This window comes from Chiloscyllium punctatum, chromosome 13 (assembly GCF_047496795.1).
Source record: "Chiloscyllium punctatum isolate Juve2018m chromosome 13, sChiPun1.3, whole genome shotgun sequence".
NCBI classification, from domain to species: domain Eukaryota; kingdom Metazoa; phylum Chordata; class Chondrichthyes; order Orectolobiformes; family Hemiscylliidae; genus Chiloscyllium; species Chiloscyllium punctatum.
This window is the reverse complement of record NC_092751.1, coordinates 5,238,955-5,248,943: the sequence shown is the minus strand read 5'-3', so window position 1 is coordinate 5,248,943 and position 9,989 is coordinate 5,238,955. Positions and strand designations below refer to the sequence as shown.

At 42.9% G+C, this 9,989-nt stretch overlaps 1 non-coding gene across 1 annotated transcript; it reads right to left on the bottom strand.

Moving 5' to 3' along the window:
- Positions 1 to 8,855: 8,855 nt before the first annotated feature.
- trnas-gcu (transfer RNA serine (anticodon GCU)) lies at positions 8,856 to 8,937 on the bottom strand. Its single transcript has one exon. It is a non-coding gene; the product is annotated as a tRNA-Ser (tRNA).
- Between the last annotated feature and the right edge of the window lie 1,052 nt (positions 8,938 to 9,989).

Below are 9,989 nucleotides of genomic sequence, written 5' to 3'. Positions count from 1 at the left end.
GTCTCTGTTTGGAGATAGGGCACCTGTTCACCTCTATCATTAGCGACCTGGCAAAGGAAACACTTACCACACTTTTAGAAGAGACCATCACAGACGCACCAACAACCTTGCGATTTAAAGTGTCTTTATACGCATATCATTAATAGACTTTTCGTTATCATACCCGTCTGGTTGAAAGAAGAAGACACCACATTTCAAGATGGATGACAACGTTACCAATTTTGTTTTGAAATTGAGATCTATTTGATCATTTTACACAGTGAACAAGTTCATTTTAAATAATGCAAACCACATTCTCTCACCTGGAATAAAAGTGTGATTTCAATATAAACATTGTCCTTTCTAAGTCGCAGTTACTCAACATGAAAAATAGGATGTAATTTTTATTAAGCTTACATCAATTAGCACCATTATCTTACTTCGGATTGACTGCAGTATGCACATCCTAAATAAGGTTTAAGAAAGAATGAATTTTGGAAATAATGATTCGGTGGTGACTACAAATAATATTATGTTCTCATGATGCAAATATTCCACCAATGGCTCCAGTGGTGGAAATGTTCAGTGGGCAGTATTTCTATGATGGTATAGAAGTATGTGAGCTGCCAGGGATGGGAGCTCCCACTTCATCTGGAGCAGCGTCTTTTGACGTGGACCAGGGAGCATTGTGACATCAGTCTGGGGGTTCCAACCACACCTGGAGCAGCTTCTGTTGACATGGAGCAGCAGGGAGAATTGGCCCATCCGAATGCAAGATCCATCCTCATTTACAGCAGCTTCAGTTAGCATGGAGCAGGGGGCTTTGCGAGATCTATCTGGGAGCTCCACTCTCACCTGGATCAGCTTTAAAAGACATGTAGCAGCAGGGAGCATTCGGACATCAGAGTGGTAGGTCTAACCTGAACTGCACCACTTCGACTGACATGGAGCAGGGAGCATTGGGACATCAGACTGGGAGCTCCAACTTCAAGTAGAGCCGCTTCTATTGACATGGAGCAGCAAGGAGCATTGGAACGTCAGGTTCGGAGCTCCAACATCACCTGGCAAAGCTTGTATTTACATGGAAGAGGAGGGAGGATTGGGATATTAGGCTGGGGGAAAAGATATTCAACTATTTTAATCTGAAGTAAGATATGTTTCAACACCTCAGATGTCAATTGATTTATGAAAAATCTTTCCCGGGAAAATAATTAATTCTTTAGATAGTAAAGACAAGTCCTGCAAATATTCAACTCAGGAAAACGCATTGGTACAGAGAGAAATGGGAGTGATGTTTCATGTCTTTGTCTTTTCTTTTCTGGACGACTCTGGATTGGATAACATCACCGGAAGGACATTTTCACTCATTTCCTGCAAATACGGACAGGTCATTAACGTAATCTAAAGATGAAAATTAATGGGAATATGCGATGTTATGATTAGGCTGGAGTTTACCTCAAATTATGATGAAAACGCAGCAAAGTCAGTTGCAATTTCCAAGATCGGCAGTGACCTCATTGATTGGCTGATCAGATTGTGAATGGTCGTTTTTTTGAGGACAATTTGGAGTGAATCAATGATGGTGATTATCTTTGTTCTTTGTTCACCTTGTGACTGTCACTGTTATTGCTCATGTCCTTGTTAACACCACAGCTCTGCAGCATGTAAAATCTCAGCTGTGCATCTGGCCAGTGGTACAACCATTCATATCAGGCAGTTGTCAGTTCGACTTTGACTTTGCGCAGGCGCATTGTGGAGATTCATCACAAATCCAACCTAATCATTTTTGTTATGCTGAGGTGGATAATATTTGAAATTTTCATCTTCACGAGCGAATATTCTTTCACTGTCTTCGATCAGTTAAACATTACCAAATGCTATCAGAGTAAAAATCACACAGCACCAGATGGTATTAACAGACGTATTTGGAAGCACTCGTGTTCCATGCACTGTTTCTTCATCAGGTGTTTGTCAACTGTTGGAATCTAAAATTTCTTTGTGTGAATAATAAATTTGTCCAGCCCAGTCCAACACCAACACCTCCAAGTCATGGGTACCGTCGACACCACGAACGGTCGGTTAAAGTCCAGATGATCTTCCAAAAGATCGTGCATATTGACACACACACCAAGTTTCTGCAGAAAAACACCCACCTGATGAAGGAGCGGCTCTCCGAAAGCTAGTGCTTCCAAATAAACCTGCTGGACTCTGCCCTGATATTGTGTAATTTTTAACTTTGTCTACTCAACTCAAACACTGGCACTTCCATATCACAGACAACATCAGTCATGTCCCAGCGCTGTCAGAGAAGGCAATCCTGGAATAGCCCAATACGTTGCTCATGGGTACGTTTCATTTTCAGAAACCAAAGCACTCAATCGCTGCAGCTCCTATATATCAAAAGGCAGAAAAAAATAGCTGAGACTCAGTTTTGACAATATTTTGAAACTCTTTGGGAAGTGGAATCAGAGGAGAATGAAGGATTAACTGCCCGACTGTGCAGAGAGAGGGAAGGCACATTTCCCTTCTTTGATGAGCTGGGGTATTGACTGATCTAAGGCATGAAACAGGTTCCTGGTAGAGCTGCGCTCTCTGCATCAGGAACAAGAAGTCCTGATTTCCTGAATGGTAATGAAACCCAGGCCACTCAGTTAAAGCGCTGAATACGAACCACTAGATCACCAGGGATGAGGGCAGAAGCCGTTGCACCGTTTCTTCATAACACAGTTTTTGGAATTATGTCACTGCAGATATGTTTCCCCTCAAAAATGATTTAATCATCGAGTGTTTACAGCACAGAAATGGGTCCCTTCATCTCATTTCCCAGCACTTGGTCTGTAAACTTGTGAACGCTAACGTTTCACCTGAATGGTAATTTCTCTGGAACGTTTTAATCTCGTAAAACACAATAAATGGGATTAAAGTTTGAGATGGGACCTGAACCCCATTTTTAAACATAGACTGAAGCACGTGGACACATTTCCCCAAGTGTGACACAGGCCTCGGGAGAAAACAAGCAGAAAGTAAGATTTCACCGGCTTGTCTGATGTTGTTGCATTTCAGAATTCAAAACCAAAGTCTGGTTACAGCAAAGAAAGGAAGCATTCGGCCTCTCCCGTCCCAGTGTTCCTTGCCCATTTTTTCCCCATTACTCTGTAGTTTATACTGCCTCACCTCGTTCTTGCTGCCAAACTTGATCACTGCTCACGCCCAATATTTCCTGTCCTGCCGAACGGTTTGCCTCAAGTTCATGGAATGAAAAACAGGAATGGCCTATTTCAAGCACTTTCTAGTTTACAAGGACAGTTTTATCACCACTGAGCAAGCACATTGCCAGCTCAGAGAGAAGGCCTCATCCTTTAGAAACTGAAATGCAAAGATGATTGGATAGCCTCAGTATTGTAAACCAACCAACAAGACCGGAATAGGGCCGAGGGAACCCCGCACAGAAGGATGGGAGAATAGAATGGCGAATCTCATGGTGTCCAGGGTGATGTTAACAGAAATCTTCCCTGGTAGTATAGTGATGAGGATTCAGTGATTTTACTGTCATGGCTTGTTAAAGGTTAACGTTTACAGTTATCAATACGAAATACTGCCTGATATTTCGAAGCAGCAGACAGAATCGTTTCACTGCATGACCTAATAAGAGAGCTCAGAAGAGCCAGGAGGAGACAAGAGAGCCAGGAGGAGATATTAGAAGTTGTTGGCGGATAGGATAAGTGTTCACCCTAAGGCTTTCCATAGGTATGTCAGGAATAAAAGAATGACGAGAGTTAAATTAGGTCCAATCAAGAATAATAGTGGGAAGTTGTGTGTGGAGTCAGAGGAGACATGGGAAACACTAAATAAATATTTTTCGACAGTGTTCACGATATAAAATGAAAATGTTGGCGAGGAAGATACAGAGATACTTGCATCTAGATTCGAAGAGATTGAGGTTCACAAGGAAGAGGTATTAGAAATACTGCAGAGTGTGAAAATCGACAAGTCCTCTGGGCCAGATGGGATTTATCCTAGGTTCCTCTGTGAAGCAAGGGAGGGGATTGCCGAGCCTGTGCCATTGATCTAGAAATCATCATTGTCGACAGGAATAGTGCCTGAGTACTGGATGATTGCAAATGTGGTTCCCTTGTTCAAGAAGGGTAGTAGAGACAACCCTGGTAATTACAGACCAGTAAATCTCACTTCAGTTGTTGTTAAAGCTTTGGAAAAGGTTACAAGAGATAGGATTTTTAATCATCTAGAAAATAATAATCTGATCAGGGACAGTCAGCACGGTTTTGTAAAGGGTAGGTCGTGCCTAACGAATGTTATGAGTTTTTTGACAAAGTGACCAAACAGGTGGATGAGAGTAAACAGGTTGATATGCTGTGTATGGATTTCAGCAAGGTGTTCGATAAGGTTCCCCCAGTAGGCTATGTTACAAAATGCGGAGGAATGGGATTGTGGGTGACATAGCAGTTTGAATCAGTAATTGTCTCGCTGAAAGAAAACAGAGTGTTGTAGTTGATGCAATCTGTTCATCTTGGTGTCCAGTTACTAGCGGCTTTCTGCAAGGGTCGATGTTGGGTCCACTGCTATTCGTCATTTTTATAAATGACCTGGATGAGGTCTTAGAAGGGTGGGTTAGTAAATTTGCGGACAACCCTATGGTCGGTGGAGTTGTGGATAGTGACGAAAGATGTAGTAGGTTGCAGAGAGACATAGATAAGCTGCAGAGCTGGGCTGAGAGGTGGCAAATGGAGTTTAACGTGGACATGTGTGAGGTGATACTCTTTGGATGGAGTAATCAGAATGCAAAGTACTGGGCTAATGGTAAGATTCTTGGGAGTGCAGATGAGCAGAGAGATCTCGGTGTCCATGTACACAGATCCCTGAAAGTTGCCACCCAGATTGACAGGGTTGTTAAGAAGGAAAACAGTGTTTTGGCCTTTATTAATAGAGGGATTGAATTCCGGAATCAGAAGGTTATGCTGCAGCTGTACACAACTCTGGTACGGCCACATTGAAGTATTGTGAACAGTTCTGGTCATCGCATTATAAGAGGGATGTTGACGCTTTGGAAAGGGTGCAGAGCGGATTTTCTAGCATGTTCCCTGGTATGGAAGGAATGTATTACGAGGAAAGACTGAGGGCCTTGAGGCTGTTCTCGTTAGAGAGAAGAACATTGAGAGGTGACTTAATGGAGACATACAAGAGAATCAGAGGGTTAGATAGGGTGGACAGGGAGAGTCTTTTTCCAAGTATGGGGATGGCAAACACGAGGATCACAACTTTAAAGTGAGGGGAGATAGGTATAAGGCAGATGTCAGAGGTAGTTTCTTTACTCAGAGAGTAGTTAGGGCATGGAATGCTTTGCCTGTAACGGTAGTAGATTCGCCAAGATTAAGTGCATTTAAGTCATCATTAGAGAGGCATATGGACGAACATGGAATAGTGTCGATGGGATGGACTTCAGATTAGTATGACAGGGCGGCGCAACATCGAGGGCCGAAGGGCCTAAACTGCGCTGTAATGTTCTATGTTCTATCTGCTACAGTTCCACATCAGCAATGTCATCTGCAATTGCCTGACGTTCAATCAGTTTAAAACAAGAACGGAGGGGGCGTCAGGAAAACGGAAGGGGAATAGTGGTTTGTGAGAGTTAACTACATGCCTCGTGCAGCCAGGTTCAATGTAGATAATGAATATCGGTTTTCCTGTTTACCTTGGTATACTGATCTCAACGGATCAATTACCCAATATTGTCTGCCCTTTGTGTGTTGTTCTTTGTACATTTCACCTCTGTTCAGTGCTCCGGGAGACCATGCTTTTTTTTAAATTTGGCACATTTTACTCAGCTCGGTTTTGCAGCTTCATATTAAGGCCAACAATTTTAGGAACAGGTAGTCACCATTCAGACCATCAAGTCTACACCGCTATTGAATGGTTTCATATCTGATCTGATAACCTTGAACTGCAATTTCTTGCCTTTCGCCAGAATGCTTGATGTCGTTGCTGTTTGAAGATCTGCCGATCTCAGCCTCATTACACCTAATGACACTTCCTCAACAGCCTTCTGCTACAAGAAAGTCCACTGATGCAGAACTGTCTGAGAGAATAATTGCTTCTTCGTCTCTATTTTAATTGAGAGATCTGCATTCTAATACGAAGTTAAAAATCGCACAACACCAGGTCATAGCCCAACAGGTTTAATAGAAGCAATAGCGTTTTGGAGAGCTGCTCCTGAATCAGGTGGCTGTGGAGTACACAGTGGTCAGGTACAGAATTTATAGCGAAAGGTTACAGTGTAATGTCACTGAAATTATACATTGGAAAAATACCTTGATTGCTTGTGAAGTCTTCCATCTGTTAGAATGACTATGTAAGTTTCATTTATTTCTTATGTAAATCGAAAAACTTTCTTTTAACACTTACATTCTCAGGTGGGCTTTACCAATCAGTGCCAGCACAGATAATATGTTGAAGTGTTAGTCCCTGTGTGACAACCCTCAAAGGCGGTCTTCGGAACAGGCAACAGCTAAAAGTGCCCCCACAGAGACTGATAGCTAAATTCGGTACCCATGGTCATTGGATTCATGTCACAATACAGGTGAACCGGACTACCAAAAATCCATCAACAAGGAGCCCCCCTCAGACCCATAGTCTCTTTACCCAGAACACCAACTTACAGACGGGCCAAAGAACTACACTCAAGACTGAAATGCCTCATAGAAGAGTCACAGCACTCCATCCACTCCACCCAGGAATTCCTAAAAATCATCAAAAACACCAAAATAGAGGACGAAGAAGCAATGATCTCATTCGACATAACAGCACTGTTCACCTCCATCAACATCGACCTGGCAAAGGAAACACTTACCACACTTTTAGAAGAGACCATCACAGACGCACCAACAACCATCAATCACATTACCAACGAAAACATAATGAAGCTCGTGGACCTGTACCTCACCACCGACTTCACTTTCAACAACATAGTCTACAAACAAACCAACGGCACACCCATGAGATCTCCGGTATCAGGATTCATAGCAGAAGCGGTAATGCAAAGACTAGAACAAACAGCCCTACCAACAATCAAACCAAAAATCTGGCTCCGCTATGTAGATGACACCTTTGGCATCACAAAACAAAACAAGATAGTAAAGACATTTAACATCATTAACAACACCCTCACAGGCATAAAGTTCACCAAGGAGGAAGAAACCGGAAACAACCTCGCATTCTTGGACGTTACAGTAGAAAGAAAGGACAATGGAGAACTACAAACCTGCGTATACAGAAAACCGACAAACACTGACCAAATACTTAACTACATCAGCAACCATCCCAACACACACAAACGAAGCTGTGTCAGAACATTATTCCAACGAGCCACCACACACTGCAGCACAGACGAATTTCGGAAAACAGAGGAGAACCACCTATACAACGTAATGGAGAAGAACTGATACTCAAAAAATACAGTCCACAGATTCCTCAAGAACAAACCACGCCAAGCAGACCAAACACAGACAGAAACCCTAACCACCTTACCAAACATCAAAGAAGTTTCAGAAATGACAGCTGGACTACTAAGACCCCTCGGAATCCTAGTCGTACACAAACCCACCAACACTCTCAAACAAAAACTAACAAACTTAAAAGACACAGTTCAACCCGTGGACAAAACCAACGTCATCTACAAAGTTCCACGCAAGGACTGCCACCAACACTCCGTAAGACAAACAGGAACAAAGTTAGCCACCAGGATACACGAACACCAGCTAGCCACAAAAAGACACGACCTTCTCTCTTCGTAGTCCTACATACGGATTATAAATATCACTATTTCGACTGGGACAACACATCTATCCTGGAACAGGCTAAGCAAAGACACGCCAGAGAATTCCTAGAGGCCTGGCACTCCAACCACAATGCCATAAACAAACACTTAGATCGAGATGCCATTTATCAACCCCTCATAAAACGAACAGGAAATTACATCACCACAAACCCCAGGAAACCCATCGAGGAGAAAGATTTAAATAGAAAGCAGGAGACAACAGCTTCGCTTCACTTGGAGGTCGCCACTGATGATGATGTTACCTAGCCAAGTAATGAAACGTCTGGATATCAAAGCTACAGCTCAGCGAGCAAACCTACACCCTACATTTTAAATCATTTTTCATGTTTATGTTGCATGAATATGCGGTTATTGATCCACAGTTTAGTTTCACTCCCTATAGTTAACATGCTGATTTCTCCAGTTGTTCATAGTTCAAAGTGATGCGTCCAGTGTGTGCATAACGTGAGGGAGCTTGCTTCTCACATCTTGTGTTTATCTGTGCCTTATGTCCAGCCTTCATCAACGGCGAGAGCAAGGGGCGAGGGCGAGACCAATGTGTAAGTCTCTCCGTGCCCATGCACGGCACCCACAGCGGCAATTCTCCACTGTGCATTTACAGCCAGTTCTCAGTGCCCCTAAACCCACGCCCTGCCCATTTTGAAATATCTCCATTATTTTGTGCTGTCTGGCTGTGCTCTTCTCACCAGGATGAATTACTCCTACTCAACCTCATCCAGATTTCATGTGGCAAAACATTCATTCAGAATCCCTTTGCATAAACATGCACTTCGCAGCTCTCGTTATTTGATTTTCCTGGATGTCTTTCATACGATAAAATGTTCACAGCAACTTGACTTGAAAAGGAAAATTGCGCTCCTTTTCATTATCCCAATGCAACGGACATTGCAATGTAGTTTCGTCAACTGGCTCAAACTATTCTTTGAGATTTTTGTCATAGCGTCAATGCAGATAAAATAACTATTTGAATCCCAGTTTCCATACATCATCTGAAAACAGCACCGTTGAAAGCCATTGATGACAGCGACGAGAGTGGGATTCGAACCCACGCGTGCAGAGCACAATGGATCAGCAGTCCATCGCCTTAACCTCTCAGCCACCTCGTCGCAGATGCAGGCGCAGCTATGACCTTATGAATAATTGAATTTCGTAAATCATGCAGAGCAGCAGATATTTCTCCCTGGTGTTGGTGAAATGAGAAATAACACAGTACGTTTCCAAGACTATGGTCTGACCCCTGGGTTGTGGGGCAAGTGCACTCCCACTGTCACACTATGCACATAATGATCTGAACAAATGTGAGGAAATGAATATGTAACAAGGTCTGTTGAATTCTGTGAAGATTTGAAGTCAATGGAATGAAGAACCCGAGACAGCAGGAGGTTTTCTTTCAAGAAAGACTTGGACAGATCTCTTAAGGATCGTGGAGTCAAGGGTTATGGGACTAAGGCAGGAACAGGATACAGATTGAGGATGTTCAGCCATGATCATAATGAATGGTGGTGCTGGCTCGAATTGCAGAATGGCCTACTCCTGCACCTGCTGTCTATTGTCTATTAAATTGCCTGTGAGGAATTGTTTTCCAGACTGGAGGAGAGTGCATAGTGCTCAATGTCATTATTCGGAACACCTAACTTCCGCTCAGATGTTTTTGACACTCACTTGTGTACAGGACAGACAATTTCAAAATCCAAAATAAGGCTAAACTGACAATTGAACTCAACAATGCAAAAACCTTGATCTGTATCATTTTCCTGGGCCGTGCGACACCAAGTCACTGTATGATCACAGCAACACAGTGAGCAAGTGTCAGAAGGAAAATGAGTGCAGTGCCAGAGCGCATGCTGGGAGCAGCAGGTGACAGACGGGGATGTGTATATCCCACAACAGGAATACTTCCCAAACAGCGGACTGCGGTGGAAGAATTCAGAGGGAGTTTACACTATGAAATTCGATGCCAGAGACACAATGGAGATCTGTCATTGAGTCTGTTCAAGATGAAGATTTTAAGATTTCTACAGATGCAAAACAAAATAAAAAGCTCATGGGTTAGTGAAGGCAAAAGATGAAATTGTACATTTCTAAAATCTACCCATCTTTACAATGAGGACCTCACCACTTTCCTCACGCGGGGCAGAACCACTGGTGAAGATGATCA